The sequence below is a fragment of the Nicotiana tabacum genome, chromosome 10 (assembly GCF_000715075.1).
Source record: "Nicotiana tabacum cultivar K326 chromosome 10, ASM71507v2, whole genome shotgun sequence".
NCBI classification, from domain to species: Eukaryota; Viridiplantae; Streptophyta; class Magnoliopsida; order Solanales; family Solanaceae; genus Nicotiana; species Nicotiana tabacum.
Genome location: NC_134089.1, coordinates 125,311,270 through 125,332,406, shown reverse-complemented (window position 1 = coordinate 125,332,406; position 21,137 = coordinate 125,311,270). Strand labels below are relative to the sequence as shown.

At 40.7% G+C, this 21,137-nt stretch overlaps 1 pseudogene; it reads left to right on the top strand.

Annotated features, from left to right (window-relative positions):
• Nucleotides 1-18,400: 18,400 nt before the first annotated feature.
• On the top strand, nucleotides 18,401-19,625 carry LOC107819182 (xyloglucan endotransglucosylase protein 1-like; annotated as a pseudogene).
• Nucleotides 19,626-21,137: the final 1,512 nt, after the last annotated feature.

Genomic DNA, 21,137 nt, shown 5'->3' with positions numbered 1-21,137 from the left:
CACTCAAGTCTTTTTTCACTCTTGGATGAATATCCAAATATCAAACTCAATCAAGGTACTTTGAAGCGGACCTTCCAACTTCGGGGCGAGAATGGAGTTTAAGTGACTCAATAAAGAAGCTAAAATAACTAAAGGTTCAATGGAAACAAAAATTAACAACGAAACTAAAGAGAAAAGCACAAACAAAATTAGCACGAAATAAAATAAAGCACACAAGAACTAGTTTATCACTAAGTATGAACTAATATTTAAGTAAACTAGCTAGAATAAACAAGAAAAGGAAGGAAGAAAGAAAAAAAACAAGCTGGAAAGGCTATTTTTAAACTGGAGAGAATAGGCTACTAGACAAAAGTGGCTAATTTCGAATGTGGGGTACCAAATCTGGCTAAGTGTGCAAGAATCTGGAAAATGGCTATGTCCGAAAATCTGAAAAATGGTTGTTTATGCAAAATCTGGACAGCATCATAGTTCTTGCATCTTCTTCATTTTTCAATCCCAAATCCAATCAAAAGAACCTCAAATCTTCACCAAACCTCACCAAATTTGAGATACAAGTTCCTTACAACTCCATAAACAAACCCCAAGCAATAATTTCTTCAAACAACTACCAAATAAAAAAAAACTATTTTCAAGTTTTGAAGCTTAAGCTTCAACAAAGGGGTTTCTTCTTTAAGTTTCCACTCCAAATCAATCCAAACTTTAGGACTAGCTTTACAATGGTGGTATGAACGCTAATCCTAACTAACCATTCGATTTCAACCAAGGATTTTTTACTTTTTGATTCAAACCCCAAACCTCCAATGCTTAACAATGGTGGATCCGATTTTGACCACCCAAATCCCTCCAAGTCAGTTTCGATTCGGCCTCCAAATCCAAATGTTGGAATCGGCCTCCAAAATAGCTTAAGAATCAACCCAGAAACCGATTTGAACCAATTGGTCACAGAATCGAAGATCCCCAATTCAATTTTGAGCCCTAATTTTCAGGCCTATACCTTCGATTTTGAGCTTCAATCTCAATGTAATCCAATAATTTCCAATTGATATCAAACAAAACCAACATATATGAGTTGAAGGAATCCAAAATTGAGAGAGAGATATCAAAAACTTCGATATGTCGGAAACAAACAATGAAAGAAGAACATATACGTATGAACAGTAAACTTGCTATTTTGGGAATTTTCGTTTTTTTTTTCTTTTCAGATTAGATGATAATCAAAGCAAAAGCAAAGACCCAAGGATTGATCCAAAACCTACGCTCTAGTACCAGGATGATACAAACGCGTAAGCAAAATAATAAGAACACAGATAAAATGATAGAAAGATAGAGATTTAGTAAAAAAAAAAACCAACTAAGGAAATTGAAAGAACATTTGAAATAAACAAATACCCAATCAATTTAAGACTTAATTGACCCAAAATTATAGGAACAACCCTTAAGGGGCAGCAATCCCCTTGCAAGTTCACCTTAACAAGTAATCAACCAACATATGAATTCATCGTAAACGCTCTCAATGAGTTTTCATTCACAATATCAAAATAAGTTAACCCTAAAATGAGAGTCTTAAGGCTATTTATACTAGGGAGCAAAATATTACAAATATAGCCACTAAATGTAGTATAGTGTTTAATTGTTGGCGAAATTATATATGTAGTCGTCCCGTTATGAAAGTAGCCTCCAACGCTCGATGACTATCTATATTTTATCATGTGTCAATTTCGCAAACAGGTACTGCCTCATGAATTTCAAGTGCTACATAATGAAGTTTAAAACCCACGTTCGTCACTTTTGCGATGTCGAAGTTATCCCAAATTGGATCCTTTTGAATTTAGCTCTGGTGAAGCCTCAACCTTAATTGCCCACGTCAATTTGCTTTGGATGGACCCTAATTGAACCCCATCCGTCCAGTTCTGTTGAGATTTCGAAGTTCATTCCCCAATTACTGATATCGGTGATCTAATTTGACTTGGAGTGGGTACTGTTCTATCAAATTCCTCAGTGATTGTGATTGCTGTCTTTGTTGTTGTTTCATCAGTTGCAATAACTCCAATCGAGGCCGTTGGGTCCATTCTTCCCTTCATTCGATCATCCTTCTTCCGTTGTTGGTTTGCGATGGATTCTGAGCCATAATTGCCTTCTGAGAGGGGTTCCTTGCTCTCTTCCCCATGGATGCCGCACGTTTAGGCTAGCATGCGCTAAGAGAGAAAAAAAGCCCCTCCGTATTTCTTAAAGAAAGTAGTTCTTCCTTCTGCATTTAAAGACATGTAGTAAGATGTATATTACTACATGCTCTACCGTCAGGGAATGAGACAGAATTGTGTTGCAAGGACGCAAAGTTTGTCTAGACCAAAGATTTGAAGTAATAGTCAAACTAAAAAATTTACTCCTATTATGACCAAAAACAATATTTGCATATCAACTGTCAAATCATGGAAGTTTCTTCGAGAACATAGAAGAAATTAAAATTGAAAAGCTTGATCTCTTTTATCGGGAATTGGGGATGTTATTCTAAAATTTCACTCTTTAAATATTTATATTCATGGACCATTTCTTTAATAAGAAAGATACTTGAAGTGTGTTCATAAGACATTATGGTAAATATTTTCCACCTTTAATCCTAATAAGCTGAGTTTGAATCACCAAGGAGTAAAGTGAGAAGCTGCTAGATATGGTAAAGAAAAAAATAGCTTTTGGAGGACAACTGGGGTGGCTGAGGATTAAGATGGTGGGTCAACTCGGAAGGAAGAAGAAATAATAACGTCACAAAGAATATGAATTGAATCTGCTAGTATTTGACAATATTGTCGCCCTTCCTTCCGTTGCCGTAGTCCAACTACAACGCTCTTTCTATTCTAAATTCTAATTTTGCTATACACTGATGACCGAATACAATAGGTTTTTGGGGAAAAGAAAAGAAAGTGAAAAAGGAAGAAAAGAAAAAGTTCTATATCACCGACATTTTGGTCAATGAAACTTTAGAGAAATTAATTTAAAAAAATTGATGAATGAGTGCACTAAAATTTTAAAATCAAACTATATAATATTTAACTAAATAATAAAAATATGTAATAGAACTACAATTTTATAAATCAAAACTAACTAAAAAGGACAACAAAATATTTTTTACTAAATATTAGGCACGAAATTTCTTAATATTTCCACATTTTACTTTATTTATTGTAGTTTGACTTGACACGGTTTAATAAAGATATGAAGACATTTAAAAACTTGTGGTATTGGCTATTAAATTTTTGAAACTTGTAGTTTAAAACATGTCATAGCATTTGTAATGATATAAAAGCTTTGTATTGGTCAAAATCTGACCGACACGACCAAGTTGACCGACGTCCCGCCTAAGTAACCGGGCAGTGAAAGTTGATATAGCACATTCCATTTCTCCTCTCTAACACCCGACGAGTCGGTAAGAGCGGCGCCTAAAATCACGACTAAGACACAATGGCGGCAAAAGGACGTCGAGTCAAGCAAAGGGCAAGGATGCCCCGACTATATATAGCCAGGGAAAGCTTTCAACCAGGGGGGGGGGGCTGCTCCTCATATCTCTCTCAAATGAGCAAAAAGCTCTCTTCTTGTATTCGGGATAGTGAAGAAGTGGTCTTTATGCGTAAGTCTGCCTCCCCATCGATTGATGGGAGAGACAACATTGAATCTTAATGAGATCATTCATATTTCTTTCATCTTATATATGATCCTTACTGCTAGCTCTTTGATCTGGAATTAGTTATGTTTGGCTAAGATTTACCCATTTATCTTTGATTGATTTGTTCAAAAAGGTTTTAATATCTTTTGAGTTTGGCGCCGTCTGTGGGGATTTCTTAGTGAAATTTCCTAGTTTATCCCAGATCAAAACCAAAAAACACAATCACCCACCAAAAGAAGCGCGAAGGGAAAATCCAACCCACGCAAGATACATGAGCAGTGCAGTAGGGGAAGGAGAGCCAAGCAGAATTACCAAGCTTAGAAATCCTCGTCCCATCAACCATCGATATACCAAACAAGGCAAACAGTGTTACCAACCTGTTCTCCCCCACCGGACCACCGGATGGGAGCGAGAAAAATATCATTCTCACTTCCTACTTTTTGTCCAAGCAAGCACTTAAAACTCACGCGGGCAAATGCACAAAGGAACATCTTGATTAAAGGACAAATAGCTTCAGCACAACCAAAATACCTCCCGCCGGCGACGTCTCCGAGCCAGACGACAGGAGTCAGACAAGAAAACTATAATGCATACACATCACGGACCTAAGCGAAACGTCAACGTCTCATATTCATCGGTATTGCACCTTCTGATGCAAGCAATATCAAACAGACTAGGACTCCCACGGAAGATGTCCAACTCTAAAAAAAACAAGGACTGACGACAGGCTGCTATTTCGATAAGTTTGAAATAGCACCCTTTAAGGCCAAGGACCTTCGCCAAAAAAGAGGAGTTCAACCTCTATCGAATGACGACGACTGTTATTTCGATAAGTTCGAAATAACACCCTTTAAGGCCAAGGGCCTTCGCTAAAAAAGAGAAGGGTTCGACCTCGATCGAACGATGAAGGGCTGTTATTTCGAAGTTTGAAATAGCACCCTTTAAGGCCAAATGTCTTCGCCAAAAAAAAGGAGTTCAACCTCGATCGAACGACGATGGGCTGCTATTTCGATACGTTCGAACTAACATCCTTTAAGGCCAAGGGCCTTCGCCAAAAAAGAGAAGGATTCGACCTCGATCGAACGACGACGGACTGTTATTTCGATAAGTTAGAAATAGCACCCTTTAAGGTCAAGGGCTTTTGCCAAAAAAGAGGAGTTCAACCTCGATCGAATGACGACGGACTGCTATTTCGATACGTTCGAAATAACACCCTTTAAGGCCAAGGGCCTTCGCTAAAAAGAAGAGTTCGACCTCGATCGAACGACGACGAACTGTTATTTTGATAAATTTGAAATAGCACCCTTTAAGGCCAAGGGCCTTCGCCAAAAAAAGAGGAGTTATACCTCGATCGAACGACAACGGGCTATTATTTCGATAAGTTCGGAATAACACCCTTTAAGGCCAAGGGCCTTTGCCAAAAAAGAGGAGTTCAACCTCGATCGAATGACAACGGGCTATTATTTTGATAAGTTCAAAATAACACCCATTAAGGCCGAGGGCCTTCGCCAAAAAAGTGAAGGGTTTGACCTCGATCGAACGACGACGGACTGTTATTTCGATACGTTATAAATAACACCCTTTAAGACCAAGGTCCATTGCCAAAAAAAAAGAAAGGGTTCGACCTCGATCGAACGACGACGAGCTGCTATTTTGATACGTTCGAAATAACACCCTTTAAGGTAACGGCCTTTGCCAAAAAAGGGAAGGGTTCGACCTCGATCGAACGACGACGCGCTGTTATTTCGATAAGTTCGGAATAACACCCTTTAAGGTCAAGGGCCTTCGCCAAAAAAGAGGAGTTCAACCTCGATCGAATGACGATGGGTTGTTATTTCGATAAGTTCAAAATAACACCCTTTAAGGACAAGGGCCTTCGCCAAAAAAGAGAAGGGTTCAACCTCGATTTCGAACGATGATGGGTTGTTATTTTGATACGTTTGAAATAACACTCTTTAAGGCAAAGGGCCTTTGCCAAAAAAGAGAAGGGTTCAACCTCGATTGAACGATGACGGACTGCTATTTCGATATGTTCGAAATAACACCCTTTAAGGACAAGGTCTTTTGACGAAAAAGGGAAGGGTTCGACCTCAATCGAATGACGACGGGCAGTTATTTCAATACATTCGAAATAACACCCTTTAAGGCTAAGGGCCTTCACCAAAAAAGAGAAGGGTTCGACCTCGATCGAACGACGACGGGCTGTTATTTCGATAAGTTCAAAATAACATCCTTTAAGGACAAGGGCCTTCGCCAAAAAAGAGGAGTTCAACCTCGATCTAACGACGACGCACTGTTATTTCGATATGTTCGGAATAACACCCTTTAAGGCCAAGAGCCTTCGCCAAAAAAGAGTAGTTCAACCTCGATCGAACAACGTCGGGATGTTATTTTGATAAGTTCGAAATAACACCCTTTAAGACCAAGGGCCTTCGCCAAAAAAGAGTAGTTCAATCTCGATCGAACGACGATGGGCTGCTATTTTGATACGTTCGAACTAACATCCTTTAAGGCCAAGGGCCTTCGCCAAAAAAGAGAAGGGTTCGACCTCGATCAAACAACGACGGACCTCTGTTTTTGTGAAATTGTTGTTTTCACTCCTCTTTATACTAAGCCTCTGTTGAAAATGTTGAACAAATGCTTTCAAACAACATTCATTTAAGCTGAAGTTTTTATGAGACGTTCGGAATTTAATCACTGATTTGGCTTTGTTATTTCTACTGAGATTTTTATGATATGAGGTGTTTATGATTCCTGTTTTGCCCGAGGTGCTGTATACGAACTATGTTTTGCTCGAGGGGCCGATTATGATTTTCATCTCTTTAATTATAAATCGTATTGAACCTCTATTGAAACTGTTGGAAAGCATCTTCAAATGATTTTTACCAAAAGCTGGATTTTAAATGAGACGATTGACTCGTATTCTTATTTGAAAGCTTGTTGTGCTTACTGAGTTTATCATAATGTGGATTCATCGTTTCCTAATGCTCAATCTTTATTTACTCTTATTACTTACTGGGTTGGAGCACTCACATTACTCCCTGTACCTCATGTGCAGATTCAGGTATTTCGGAATTCGGTAGCGGGTGTTGATTGCTCAGATGCGGAGTCATCAGAGTTAGCAAGGTGGCTACACGACGTTCGCAGCACTGCTTCCTTCCTCTCATTTTTATCACTATATTTAGTACATTTTTAGACTCTTGTTGTACTCGGACCTTAGTAGATGCTCATGACTAGTGACACTCCACTGTCGAGCTTGTGTAATTATTCCGCACTTTTTTTTAAAATTTCATTATGAGAATTATTGTTTATAAATGGTATAAAAACAACTTTTATTGGAAAAATGGTTGATTCGGGAGTTGTGTCTACTGGCCTAGCTTCACGATAGGTGCCATCACGACCGGGTCGGTTTTGGATCGTGACAAGTTGGTATCAGAGCCTAAGTTACATAGGTCTCACGAGTCATGAGCAGATTTAGTAGAGTCTCGTAGATCGGTACGGAGACGTCTGTATTTATCCTTGAGAGGTTGCAGAACCTTTAGGAAAAACTTCACATTCTTGAATTCTCTTCGTGCGTCCTTGATTCAGCTTGAAAGGTAACTGTTTAAATTCCTTCCACGTGTTCGTATGCGCACATGAGCTCTCGGTATCAGATGTGCATCGATGACTTCTGATTCCCTGAGTTAGGGGCAAGATGTGATCTCTGTGTGTTGATATTGGGCCAGTCTGGAGGACTCGAGGCCGGATTTTTGCATATAGCTTGAGCACCGAGGTATTGATTGTGTGAGCATGTGTTTTTGAACTTATATGTTTGGTAGTGTCCCTATTGGTAAAAGCGATGGCTAGATGGCTATGCGATGAGTATGTTATGATTGAGAGATGTATTCATATGATTTGGAAGTGAAGAGAAGGGTCTGCTGGAGGATGGAAGAACTATTAGGTGCTTGATGTCCATCTTGATTTGAGGTATAGCCCCAAATTATGGGGGTGTGAAGAATCTTTTTTGATGTCCTAGTTGGGAGTGAATTAAATTTCATGTTGCGGTATGGGTTCAGACTCAGGAAGATTAAGCAACTGCGTAATGTTTATGACGGTGGAAGGTATACAGAAATATTAGTCTGAGGTGAAGCAGGTGGGTTATCTCCTACGAAGTGTTTGGAAGTTTGTGCGATCCTTATGTTGTCTGTTAGAAGATCTCATTTACAAGTGAAATATATGTATTGCAATTTAAATTTGGATCGCTTAAGAGAGTGGGTTTAATTGTTATGAGAGTGAATGTGAGATTGCAGAAGGGTTAAAGTACTAGATGGTCTGTGTTTCACGAGCTAATGAAGGGTTGAGTTTAATTTCACTATGGTATTATGGCAGCAATAGAGTATATGCACTATGAGTTATTGTGTGTGTGTTGATATATGGCTTTGAACCAGTGGGGGAGTCCGCTATTGACTAGTTGATTGCACGGTTATGTGCTATGTTGGTTCCCATTTGAGGAGTGCGGGTGAATCAGTTATGGCTTACGGAGATTGAGACCAAGGATGGCTCCAGTAAAAGAAAATTTTGACAAAGGTTATGTCATGCTTCATAGGTGTATGAGAATCGCGGAGTGTCTTAAGCGATTATTGGTGAAGGATGCCCGGTGCATGGGGTAGGAAGTTGCTTGGTTGCATTAATGTGAGGTTACATTCTGCGGTGTCGTAGTGGTAATGAGACACAGGTTGTTTGGTTCATTTGGTCAGGCTAATTGCAGTTTGAGTAGAGTGGATGACGCTGGAAATTGGTTCTAATGTGTTCAAGATTTTACCTGTAATAATTGGAGATCTTTAAGTTGTACTTTTGGCTAGAAACTGAGGTTTGCATTTGGAGGGTGTCAAGATTTGTGGTATTTCGATATCAAATAGGGAATTCTATATACATCAACATCAGGAAGGTAAAGGTAACAGATTTAGATTTATAGGAAGTCTCTTCAGAGTAGAGTATTTCGAATGTGGTGCTTTGGGGATATTTAAGAGGGTATTCAGCGGGTTATAAGCCTAAGATGGTGTGGTTTTATGCTTGAGTCTCGTGTGGTAAGTCTGGGTTGAGGAATTGTGATGTTATAGCAAGAAAGAGTATCAAGTTGAAGGTAAATCAGAAGGAAACTCGGATAAATAGGATAGCTTGGTAGTAGGCCGAGTCGATAGGGTAAGGATATGATTAGTTCTTTGGATGCTTACGAGGTAATGGGTTTCTACAGGTGTTTCGCGGCAATTATTTTGGGTTTTAGTGACCTGCGTAGCTCGGTTGAGTTAGAAGGATTCAGTCCTAACGATTTGGATTTGTGCAAATGGAATTCGGAGAGTTCTAGATGGTTTCCACCACAGTTAGAGAGGTATATTTTCCTATTAGCGTGAGGATCATGGGATGTATAATGGTTCTCTTCTAGATGGGATCAATGGAAAGTTCTTGGTTAGTTGGGCACATAGTTGCTTGTGGCTCGGAAGTGATATGAAGTTCTCATGTTATCTTAGGATGGTATGGTATATGCGGTATGTCGTGGAGGATTGAGAATTTGCGTATGTAAGTCTACGATTCAGTTTTGAAAGGAAAGTCATAAAATTCTTAGGCAGCACGGGCGGTTTCGAATGATTAAAGAAATGGTATTACTGATTGGTGTGGCTTGATGAGGGTGTACATTTCAGAAAGGGCGATGTGTTTGAGTTATGAATGTCATATTGGTATTACGGCACTATCTCGTCTGCCCGACTGATGGTATTCGAGTGGGCTTGGTGGCACCGAAGGATTATAGATGTACCTATCATGGGATGCTTGAGTATTAGAGGTATGTTGTATATTTGAGCGGTGAAATTGGTATCGGATATGGTAATTTGTATGCTTTATGGACTGGGAGACTGAAAGTTCTCATAAACAAGTTAGCTCGTGGTTGTGGACGGTAAATATGTGGGTAAGTAGTCAGATGATAGTATGTGCTATGATTCAGTCATTGTGAACCTTCGGAGGGTCATTTATCTGTTGTGGGTGACTAGAGTTGATGTGTGGTTCATTGGTAGACCTATATGGATGTGTATTCTGTATTGCGACAACTTTGTTGACTTCGAGTTACTATTGGTGAGGGATGTATTGATTCAGTTGTTATCGAGCTATTGGTAATCAGGGGGATCTATGAGTTATCCTTTCGTGTGGCAAGACGTTAGGGTTTGTTGGTTATAGTCAAATGTGGTGCGGTGTTATTGGGGCTTCTCAGTGGAATTCGAGCGGGAAGAGTACCGGGTATTGCTTGGTGGGTAGCGTATCGGTTGTGTCCCTTCGGGTATGTGTAATGTTATGTCAATTGCTTCGCGGTGGTTATGATGATTGCTTTTGTTTTAGACATCATATTGTGCACGGTTGTCGATTTTGAGCATAATGACTTAAGGTGTTTTCACGTGGACCAGTGTTTGGATGAGGTCGCGCATTGGAGCGAAGCTATATGAAGGTATGATCCTGCAGGTTAGATTTATGTGTTCTATTTCTATGATGTGTGACGGGTTCTCAGCATTGTGTGTGGTAGTACTAGTGAGCTTGCAGTGCAACTCTTTCATTTGAGTCATTTTCATGATTTAGGTATGTTCAGATTGTTGCTTATCGGTGTGCGAATTGTACAAGTCGTGGCTTTAGTTTGTATTGATGTGTCATGTCACTAGAGTAGTTGTGTTGGATTAGATGAGATCGTTGGGATCTTGAATGAATACAAATGGGTTCGATTTCAGCATGTTGGAAGGATAATATCGAGGTTCGGCTCAGAAATTTGCTATGCTCCTTGCCAAAGGAGAAGAGGCTTCATGAATGGTTGATCTGGGAAATGGTTATGGCTTACTGCGTGTTTCATTTATCATTGGCAGTATATGAAAGTATTGGAATGAGACTTTAGTTGATAAGAGGTTCTCTATCGATATTCGGTTGTTGTGTGCAACTGCTGTGATTAGAAGTTATCGCTACAAGTGTTTGAGTTATGTGGTATATCATGTAATTGCAGTGAGGTTTCAGGTAAGGGTTATTACACCTTGTTCGGGCCTATTCAGAGTATAAATGTGAGATTTTGATCTTGTGGATGATTTCAGAAATGGAAATGTGGTTCTAAGGTTTATGGGCTAGGTTGGATGGTGAAATTTCAGTTACATTGTGTTATCGGACCTATATGAGATAGGGTGACGTGGGATCATCCCCGGGTATGTTCATGGTAAGGTTATTCAACGATTGGTTGGCTTTTGGAACAACTCTGGGAACGTTCGAGGACGAATGTATGTTTAAGTGGGGGAGGATGTAATGACCCGACCGATCGTTTTGAGCTTTTGCACTTTTCTCGCCAGTTCTCGAGCATGGCTTGTCTCGTGTGATGTATTATGACTTATGTAAATCGTTGGTTTTGGTTTTCAGGGTAATCGGAATGAATTTGGAAGAACAGTTCTCAGTTTGAAGCTTGAAATTTGAAAAGTTTGACCAAGATTTGACTTATTTGTATATGATCTCGGATCGGAATTTTTATGATTTGGTTAGCTCCGTTAAGTGATTTGGGACTTAGGAGCGTGATCGGAATGCATTTTGGATGTCCGTGGAAGGTTTAGGCTTGAATTGGCGAAATTGAGATTTTGGCGTCTTCTGGTTGATAGGTGAGATTTTGATATAGGGGTTGGAATGGAATTCTGAAAGTTGCAGTAGCTCCGTGTGTCATTTGTGATGTGTATGTAAAATTTCAGGTCATTCGGACGTGGTTTGGTTGGGTTTTTTATCAAAAGCGTAATTTGGAAGTTCTTGAAATTTTTAGGCTTGAATCCGATGTGATTTTGGTGTTTTGATGTTGTTTTGAGCGTTCTGAAGGTTGGAAAAAGTTTGAATGAGGTTATGGGATATTTTGGCATGTTTGGTTGAGGTCCTGAGGGCCTCGGGTGAGTTTCGGAGGGTTAAACAGATCATTTTAAGTTAAAGACAAGTTGCAGATTTTGGTTTTAACTGTTGCAGGTATTTTGTTCTTCGCATTCACGAAGAGCCAGGAAGGGAGGCATCAGGATTGGCCTTCTCGTTCGGGGGGGGGGGGAGTCCCGCGTTCGCGAAAGGCTAGAATGGGAAGCATTCCCGAGAGGCCTGACCGCGTTCGCGAAGGTTGGTGAAGCTGAGGCATTGCGTTCACGATAGTGCGATCGTGTTCACGAAGGAGAGTTTTGGTCAATGGAATTTTTGTGCTTCGGGAACGCGAGGCTTTGACCGCGTTCGCGAAGAATGTAATTTTACCTAGGGCAGAATGTTTTAAAAAGTGAGTTTCGCAATTTTTGGTCTATTTTCTCCATTGTTGAGCAATTGTTTTTGGAGCTTTTGAGAAAGATTGAAGAGTGAATAGAAGGGAAACACTTGGAGGTAAGATTTTTGAACTCTATACTCGATCCTATGTCGATTCTTACTTGTTTAATCATGAAATATGTATAAATTAAAGCCACAAATTGGGGAATTAGGGCTTGAATTTGGAGAGTGTAAATTGGGAATTTGAGGGGGCAATTGAGGTCCGATTTTGATGTTCTTGGTATGTATGGACTCGTGAGAGGATGAGGATTCTATTGATGTTAATTTCGTCAGATTCTGAGATGTGGGCCCGGGGCCGAGTTTGAGCAATTTTGGAAATTTTGATGTAAACTGAATATTTTCGAGTGGGCTTCGTTCCCTTAGCATATTCTAATGGTTATGTACTGATTGTGGCAAGACTTGGAGCATCTGGAGGTCGATTCGTGGGGGCAAAGGCATTGCGGGTTAGAGTTTGGACCGAATCGAGGTAAGTAATGATTGTAAATACTGTCACGAGGGTGTGACACCTCGGCTTTCACATCGTTGTGCTATTTTAGGTGACGCACACGCTAGATGACGAGCATGGAGTCATGCACCGTTGGGGATTGTGACTTGGTCCGTCCCGTATGACTGTTAAATCGCGTATTTGATTTAAAATCTTACGATATTCCGTATTTTAGAGATTGATATTATATTTTGGGCTGTATGCCATATTTGGGGCCTTATGCCGACCTAGTGAGACCCTTAGGGGCATTTTCACTATTTTTCCTCACTCTATTTGTTTTGAAAGCATATCCTCAGTCATGTTTTACCTGTTATCGTTTAAATCTGGTTTTATCACTTTACTTCTTAAAAATGAGAAAATTGTTTGGGCTGAGCTCCCTGATTTACTGATGGCCTGAGTGATTGTGAGGTTGATGATTGAGATAGACCGATGGTCTGATTGTGAGGTTGATAACTGAGATAGACCGAGAGTCTGATTGTGAGGTTAATAATTGAGAGAGGCCGAGGGCCTGCTTGTGAGGATTATATATTTATGGATCGGGCTGCACACCGCAGCTATATATATCGGGCTGCACGCCGCAGTGATATAGCGCTTGGGCTGTAGGAGCCCCTCCGGAGTCTACATACCCCCAATGAGCGCCATCGACGATATAAATGGATCGGGTTGCACGCCGCAACAATATCTGGATCGGGATGCGTGCCGCAGCAGTTACTATATGGTAATTATTGAGTGTGAGTGCTGAGTGTGAGCGTTGATTGATGAGAGTTGAGTCTCAAGTGACTGAGAGGTTTGCCCGAGGGGCTGTATACATATATGAGTGATGCTTTGCCCGAGGGGCTTGTTTTTATGAAATTGTTGTCTCCACTCCTCTTTATACTGAGCCTCTATTGAAAATGTTGAACAAATGCTTTCAAACAACTTTCATTTAAGTTGGAGTTTTTATGAGATGTTCGGAATTTAATCACTGATTTGGCTTTGTTATTTCCACTAAGATTTTTATGATATGAGGTGTTTATGATTCCTGTTTTGCCCGAGGGGCTGTACATGAACTATGTTTTGCCCGAGGGGCCGATTATGATTTTCATCTCTTTAATTATAAATTATATTGAACCTCTATTGAAACTGTTGGAAAGCATCTTCAAATGATTTTTACCAAAAGCTGGATTTTAAATGAGACGATTGACTCGTATTCTTATTTGAAAGCTTGTTGTGCTTACTGAGTTTATCATAATGTGGATTCATCGTTTCCTACTGCTCAGTCTTTATTTACTCTTATTACTTACTGGGTTGGATTACTCACATTACTCCCTGTACCTCATGTGCAGATTTAGGTATTTTGGAACCCGGTAGTGGGTGTTGATTGCTCCGACGCGGAGTCATCAGAGTTAGCAAGGTGGCTGCACGACGTTCGCAGCACTTCTTCCTTCATCTCATTTTTATCATTGTATTTAGTATATTTTTAGACTCTTGTTGTACTCGGACCTTGGTAGATGCTCATGACTAGTGACATCCCGATGTCGGGCTTGTGTAATTATTCCACACTTTTCTTTAAAATTTCATTATGAGAATTATTGTTTATTAATGGTATGAAAACAACTTTTATTGGAAGAATGGTTGATTCGGGAGTTATGTCAGCTGGACTAGTTTCACGATAGGCGCCATACGACCGGGTCGGTTCTGGGTCATGACAGAAGTACAAATCAAATAACAAAGAAAAGACTCCTTTATACAAAGTCATTGTGCGAGCTGTCGCCGCTTACATATGGCCCAAGCCAACCATAAAAAAATGAACGACAATCGACATACGACTGAATAAAAACAAACATAGATGACATTCTTCATTTGGCGTCATCACCGCTATCACCATCACCATCACCATCACCGTCTCCAAAAGGCTCTCCATTACCATCATCCGCACCCCCATTAGCTTCAGGCGTTGCCACATCATACCCATAATTGATGCGAGCCTCCCGCGCTTTCGCTCGCGCTTATTCATAAGCAACCTCAGTCATGGTACCCGCCTCCCACAAACTCTTATATATATCCCGCTGGGCTTCGGCATAAACCTAGAGCTCATGCATATGGCGGGGGACGGCAGTGGATGAAGACTCAACCTGAGCCAATAATCGCTCATTTTCTGCCTCCAAAACCACAACCCGATCTCCCAGAATCGATGCCTCTTGATCAATCACGCCGATGCACTCCTCGAGCCTTGCCTCCCTGAGGGTAGTTGTCGCTCTCTCTGACTCTTGCTCGCATTGGAGGATGCGGATGGTGTTCTCCAGGGCCACCGCCCTCGTCGAAGCCTCAGACCAGGCACTCTCAATGCTCTCCAACCCAGCGACTTTGCTCTCCAGAGCAGTCAATTTTCTCATCCACTCCACGCTCATCGCCTCAACCTTGACCAAGTTCTGATCCATCTCCGACTGCATCGACCTCAACCGACCCTGCAGATGCTCACATTTTGCGGTGACCCCCTTACCCAATTCAAGCTCCTCGTCCTTAATTCGAAGTTGCTCCTCTAGCGTATTCTTGTTGTGGATAGTTTGCATCAATTCCTTGTCCTTTTTTTCCAACTCCTCACCAAGAGACCGATTACTGGGGTTCGTCCTCAGCCGCTCATGTATTTTGCGGCACCTGTCGCGGTATCGACGATACTTCTCTAGCATCTTCAAGAAAATTTTAGCCCGGATGTTGGCCCTGTGAATGCTTTCCACTTCTACCATATACACTTGGAAAACACAAAGACGGGGTTACACTAGTACTTTCGAGAAGGGCGAAGGAAGAAATCAAAAGTAAAATGCAACGTACCCTTAAGCCCATAGCGGCCACCTCGTCCATCAAATCAATATCGGGAATAGATCGAAGAGCCTCATTTTCGGCTTTGGAGCATAGCAGGCTGAATTGCAGCACCAGATCCTCTTCTTCCACCAAGAGATTGACGCCGGAAGGGATCTGAAGAATACGGGTTGAGCCCCCCGCACGAACCACTGAATGAGTAAGGCCCTCTTTAAACATCCTGACATCATCGGGGTCCAGGTCCGACTCAGATTCATAGTCGTCGACCACCATGCCTTTTCCCCTTTCTGCTACTGAAGAGGAAGCAAGACCCACTGTAGAAGATGAGGGCATGTATGAAATCACGACGGCGGCCCCAGAAGTTTGATTCTCCAGCACGACAGGTTGTTGTTCGCCAATAACGACAGGGATTTTTGATTGAGCCGAGAGCAGGAGTCTCTAATTGTCGATCGCGAACATCGACAAATTCGACGGTTTGCTCCGTCCCTACCGAGGGAGCCGCAAAAACACCCTCTCTAGAGCCCGTCGGGCGAGAGTCATTCAAATGAATTACTATTGGAGGCGTCATCTCAAACTCCACTCTCCGTCTCTTTGACGGCCCCTCCTTTTCTCCAGTAGATGGTGACTTACCCGTTGGGTGAATGACATCAGTCGGAACCTTGTCCTGAGAAGCGTCCCTCGCAGGAGTAACCAAGGCCACAGACTCAACTGAAGCAGCCCTCGGTGAAGGTCAGGTAATGGGTACCGCGATAGGGTGAGCATATGCGGCCGGCTGGCGAAAAGCTAATGGAGGGGCCCTTGCTCTCCGCACTCTCCCTGACAACAGCAAATGACGCATAAGAGGCTAAACAAAAAGAGAGAGAACAGTAGACAAAGATGTCATCTCACCTGTAAGGGGCCTGCGTCCGAACCTCTCATGAAAGGTCGACCATGTGCGAATCCCCACTGTATGGGAAGGTATGTCATCCACCCATTCACGGATACCTTCGACAGGCAGAAGGGGCAATCTCTCAGCTGCAAAGACGTGATAAAGTTTAGTACCCACAGAAAATGGTCGAGCATTTCATCGACTAAAAATACAAACTTACGCGTAAAGTTCCATTTCTCAAGGAATCCTGTCGGGCCCGCCACAAGATGCTCGGTCTGCACATAAAAGCAATTCTCGTAGAAATTACGGTTGGTCCTGTCATCCATCTTCACCACCAGACCCCTCGACCCCCGAGGACGCATGTGAATCATCGAACCGCGAATAAGTTGAGGAGCAAAGATGCGGAGCATATGGTCCAAAGTGACCCCGCGGCCGGCAAGGTCTGCATACTTAAGCAGCATAAGGAATAACTTGTACAAATATGGCGAAAGTTGGGCGGGGCACACTTCGTAGAAACGATAAAAACCCACCACCAACAGGGGGAGAGGAAGTGTGTACCCTATAATAAAGGGGTAGGTGTAGAATACACAGTACCCGGGGCGGTCAAAATGAACTATGTCCTTTCCCACTATCGGTCACATATCAACATAACCGGGATCCCCCACCTTTCTTTCAACACTGCAATATCCCTCTCCCTCATAACAGAGTGAACAGGTTTCAGTTTGACCCCGGCGAGAGCATTGAAGTCAGTCGGCTCTCTCCTAGGGCGGGGCAAAATATCAATCACTGATAGGACCTCCTCATCCTCCACCGCATCTGCTCCTCTGGTAATCTGGGCAGCACTTTCCGGTACCGGATCAGCAGTAGGGAGATTGTCACAAGAAGAATCACCAGCCATTCTTCTCAGAAAATACGCCAAAGAAGTAACAGAAAGAAGAGATGAAAGTTTTCAGTGAACAAGGGGGCACGCAGAAATTAGAGGTATTAGAAAGAAAGTATATCAACAGAATTCTCCCGAGTGAAAGATAAAGAAGTGTGTCAATCGAATGACAAGCTTCCTCTATTTATAAGAGACATAAATCCCTTGAGCGCGAAACCCAAGAGTCGTCAATCGAATCTAATAGGGCACAAAACGTTTCAGTCTCCCGAAACATGTGTCATAATGGCAATAACCACGAAACAACGCTTCAATACCAAACGATATTTCGGTTCCAAAACCGCCGCAATGGTCCATGGGGATCGACAGAACGCCGCCGCTCCGCTAAAAGCCCACAAATGTGACTAAGTAACGGAGAGTCTTAAGTCAGATTTCTCTTGAACTCGTGACAATCATGATCCGTCTGTAGAGCCCGACATAGGACGACCCCGACAGATGGAGGGACTAACTGTATTAGTCAAAAATTGATCATTACGACCAAGTTGACCGACGCCTCGCCTAAGTAACCCAGCAGTGAAAGTTGATATAGCCCATTCCATTTCTCCTCCCTAACACCCGACGAGTCGGTAAGAGCGGCACCTAAAATTTCACGCCTAAGACACATTAGCGGCAAGAGGACGTCGAGTCAAGCAAAGGGCAAGGATGCCCCAACTATATATAGCCAGGGAAAGCTTTCAACCCTGGGGAGGGGGAGGGCTGCTCCTCATATCTCTCTCAAATGAGCAAAAATATCTCTTCTTGTATTCGGGATAGAGAAGAAGTGGTCTCTAGAAAAATGCGTAAATCCGCCTCCTCATCGATTGATGGGAGAGACAACATTGAATCTTAATGAGATCATTCATATTTCTTTCATCTTATATATGATCCTTACTGCTAGCTCTTTGATCTAGAATTAATTATGTCTGGCTAAGATTTACCCATTCATCTTTGATTGATTTGTTCAAAAAGGTTTTAATATCTTTTAAGTCAAACAAGCTTCTCATTACAAAAATAGTACTCTATTGAAACCAAGCAATAAAAAAATAGTACCAAACGAAGTGAAATATTTAGTATGCTTGAATAGTCCAGATTATAGTAAAAGTACACCTGAAACTAAAATGCAAAAATCACGATCATAGAAAAGAACAAAAGTACAGAAACATTATCGCGTTAGGTAGAAATATTAATGTCAATCTTTCCCTTGTGGGCAATTGGTGAAGAACCTATTCATTCACCAACCCATACAGATTAAATGGTTGTCCCCACACCCCCCATACAAACGCATTATCTAAACGTCATTTTCCATCATCTCAATTCCCAGCTTCCCTTCTTTAATTCACTTCCTAGATCTTTCCCCTTTCCCTACTTTCCACAACTATATATATCACAAACTCTGTGTCCTAATCTCAAACACAAATCACAAACATTTCTTGCTCCATTTCTTCAAATTAAAGCACAAAAATGTTCCTTCAACTCTCTGTTCTTGTAGTTTTCCTCCTATGCACTGCTTGTGCTGATAATTTCTACCAAGATGCGACCGTCACTTGGGGTGACCAGCGGGATCAGATACAAGAAGGCGGTCGCCTTCTCACCTTTTCACTCGATAAAATTTCAGGCTCGGTCTTTCAATCCAAGAATGAGTTTTTATTCGGAAGATTTGACATGCAGCTCAAGTTAGTACTTGGAAATTCTGCTGGCACTGTCACCACTTTCTACGTAAGCCCCCTTATTTTAACTGCAGTATTCTGCTTCTTCATAATTGTTATGTATATAGGACATTGTATATTTGACAGAAGTTATTAACAAGGAGATATATTTATTTTTTGTGTAATCTGCAGTTGTCATCTCAAGGAGCAAGGCATGACGAAATTAATTTTGAATTTCTGGGAAACTCATCTGGCCAACCTTACACGGTTCATACCAACGTTTATTCTCAGGAAAAAGACAACAAAGAACAACAGTTTCACCTCTAGTTTGATCCAACCACATTGTTTCATACCTACTCTATCATCTGGAACTCTCAGCATATCATGTACGTACTAATTAAAGTTCCTTCTTAATCTAGTACATATACCAAACATACTTCACTAGAAAACAATCTCTACTGAGCACTATTCACGTCTGACATTTTGTTGTCTAATTTGCAGATTTTTGGTGTATAACATACCAATAAGAGTGTACAACAACCACGAAGCACTTGGGGTTGCATTTCCAAAGAATCAAGCAATGAGAGTGTACGCGAGCCTATGGAATGCTGATGACTGGGCAACACAAGGTGGGTAGGTGAAGACGGATTGGTCCATGGCTCCATTCATGGTTTCTTATAGGAATTTCAACACAAATGCATGTGTTTGCTCAGCTGCATCATCTACTTCAGCTTGTGGAGGCTCTAAATCCACTGATTCAGTGAATAATGATCAGACATGGCAAACTCAAGAACTGGATGCTAATGGCAGAAATAGGCTTAGATGGGTGTAGTAGAAATACATGACATACAATTACTATGCAGATGTTGCAAGGTTCTCTCAAGGAATTCCTCCTGAATGCAAGCGTTCGAGGTTTTAAACAATTAAGACCATCATGTGTTTTGTCTATAAATTGTCATGTCTTTCTTTCTATTCCTTATTTAATTTGTTATGGGTTATTAGGATAAAAAAGAACATAGTGTAATTATTTGTGTAAGCAACTTAAATTCTTTATTCTTTTTGTAATCATGAAATAGAAATTATAATAATGAATCGTTTTCAGCCAGGCCTGCAAATCTTTGTGTTTTAATTTCCTACTTCAGGCCAGTTAAAGCCTTATTATCTTCGCTTATTTATTCTAGAAATCATCATAAATTTTTTTAGACCAAACTTTTGAAGTAATACTCAAACTAAAATTATTACTCCTATTATAAGAGTCCAGAACTGATATGTTATCTTTTTGGACTCAAAATACTTAAATAATTGGAAAAAAACTTAGTGACCAAAATATGTAAAACGCAGTTATGAACCACGTTTTACCTTAACGTCCGTTTGGGACGTTAAAGTAAAATGTGGTTTAATACTGCGTTTTAATAAAACTCCTTTTAATACCGCGCTTTACCTGGAAGCTGAACGGACATTTACTTAAAATGCAGTGCAAAAGGACGTTTTACATAAAACGCCTTAATGAACAGCGTTTTACCTCTTCAAATATTGTCCCCTTCCCTTCCCCCAATTTTTAAAAAAATCCAGCGGTCCCCCCTCCATTGACGACCCAAAAAAACTCGTGTGGACCCCACCCATCCCGTAAAAAGTAGATAGTGTTGGTTTCATATCCTAGCTAAGGCCTTCTTTCGTTGTGGTTTCTCGTTTCAGAGTCAAATTTTCAATTCTTCAACATTCCAAAAAACATAAATCGAGGTATTCCTATTTAATTTTTGTCAAAACTCGTATAAAAATGCATATTAGTTCTTTTACATGTGTTCTATGTTGTTTTGTATTTTTTATGTGATTAAACTAGTATGTTATTTTTATCCGGACTTAGATATTAGTGTGCTAAAAATATGTAAAAATTGAGAAATCATTATTATTTGGTAAAAAAAATGTTAATAAGTTTTTTTTATTGCTATATATGTATTTTTGTGATTAAATGTATTTGTTATTTTTTATCTAGTTTATATTATTTTTTTGCTTAAAGACTAGTAATATAGTGCCCTTTTAGGATAGTAAAATGCAATGCCTTTTAGCGTAGTAAAATGTAATGCATTTTAGCGTAGTAAAATATAGTGCCTTTTAGCGTAGTAAAATGTAGTGCCTTTTAAGTAGTTTCCCTGTAGTTTAAGTATCTCTTATACTCAAAAATACGTCAAAATAATTGATAGATCAAACACAAACTTTGTCCAATTATAGTCAACACGTAATTGGTGCTACTGGGCTGCAAATATATGTAGTCGTTACCCTCATCTTTTCACTACTTCAGGTATGTCTCTATGCTCGTTCGAGGACGAACGAATATTTTAAGAGGGGGAGATGTAACGACCCGGCCGGTCATTTTAAGAATTAACGCCCTGATCTCCTATTAACTTGGACCGTAGTTGGAGTAGTATGAAGACAGC